The 1648-nt window shown below is 41.6% G+C and overlaps 1 non-coding gene across 1 annotated transcript; it reads right to left on the bottom strand.

Annotated features, from left to right (window-relative positions):
• Positions 1 to 395: 395 nt before the first annotated feature.
• On the bottom strand, positions 396 to 579 carry LOC124614500. Its single transcript, XR_006979730.1, has one exon. It is a non-coding gene; the product is annotated as a U2 spliceosomal RNA (small nuclear RNA).
• Positions 580 to 1648: the final 1069 nt, after the last annotated feature.

Consider the following 1648-nt stretch of genomic DNA (forward strand, 5'->3'; position numbering starts at 1 on the left):
ACTACCTAGCCTATGGGAGTCCCCAGAGCCGCCGCAGAAGCGTCTGTAACGCCCGCCTGGTGAGTGTAATCCGATTGCAGGAAAAAGATTACTCATCATCCAAAGGGCTCTAATGATTAATTTAATTAATTAGTGAATCAATTTCATATCTATGACGTGCAGCTGAGCGAGTAGAAGCGAGAATGAGGGTATCACAGATATGATTGATGAGTTGACGAGGTAATCAGGCATTTTTTATTGCAGCGAGATCTTTTAACGAAATTTCTATCTCCCGCTTACACAGGGAAAGATGTTCGTCGTAATAAAATCATCTATATTACTGGATTCGTATAGTGATATGTAGTATTAACCTGATTTAGAACTCGTCTGCGCTGCTATTTTGCTACCTTAAGAGACTTCGTAAATGCGAAAATTCAAAAGTGTGGAAGCACACTGTGACAGGCGTAGAGCAAGCTTTTAGCAGTGCATCATGAGCTAAAAATGAGTTTAATATTGTAGTCCTGTGTTGCAGGATATAACAGATATTAAGCTGACGAGAACAGACTTTTTTTACTAGATGAGAGAGTACTCGGAGGAAATATAGCTTATGCCGTACTGTCGTAAAGGATTCTCAAATTAAGATCAACAAGTAACGATGCTTTAGTGATGTGAAAACGTGGTATGCTGTATTTGTTCTGTCTTTGTAAATAACGTACGTAAAATGGAGGAATCTACATTTTGTGTGAGAAATTCGAGGTATATGGACAAAAACATCCCCATCTAGGATTGGGTAAAGTGGATTTTTTTAAACTGGCGAGTCTATATCGAGAGTGGAATTACAGTTAGAACTCTACGTCAAAGCCAAGCCTGCATGTCTCGCAGTGCGTTAGGGGCGTCATTGTGAGGGTTCGGTCGACAGAAGCTGTGTGTCCGGCCAGGTACAAGACAGGCTCCAGCTGGTTGACTCCTCAGGTACACAACGCACTTCATAAACGGCGCTGGAGATGACTGGCCATTTTTTTCGTCTTGAGATGCCATGTTCTGAAATCTTGAGCTTTATGCTCACAAAAAATATCATACATATAATGTAATTCCCACGTTTCTGTAGGTTAGGATGCTACTTTCGGCCTATAAATAGATATAAGCGTGTTTCCATTCCCCAGTGCTATTGCTAAAAAACTCCTGTATATAGGGAGCATGGATTTATAGCAGTAGTGGGACAGTGGGTCGCTGTCCTAATATTATTACCTGTCTTTACATCCCTCCCAGCAGGTATTCACTTGTAGATCAGTAGCAGGCTCCTCACCTGCACTTCAGTGATCATTAGCTTTCCTATTACTATTACCCATCCTTACCACATAGGGCTACTGGCTAGACTGGCTGAAGCAGCTCTCTAGTGCTAGACTAATAACGAAAATATTCTCTCTACATGCAACACTTATTGATGAGACTGGCTAGAGCTACTCTCTAGTGCTCGATCAATGGCAACTATCCCGCACCAACTTCCATGTTTGACAGCCAGAGGAAAGAATTTGAATTTTCCCGCTGGTTTTTGAATTTCCAACCCATTTTAGGATTTCGTGATAATAGGAGGAACAGAGATAGACTGTGCCAGTATTTTGGGTTGGACACCTTAGCTTGTGATGTCATTGACTATACCAGTATCCCA

This window comes from Schistocerca americana, chromosome 4 (assembly GCF_021461395.2).
Source record: "Schistocerca americana isolate TAMUIC-IGC-003095 chromosome 4, iqSchAmer2.1, whole genome shotgun sequence".
NCBI lineage: Eukaryota > Metazoa > Arthropoda > Insecta > Orthoptera > Acrididae > Schistocerca > Schistocerca americana.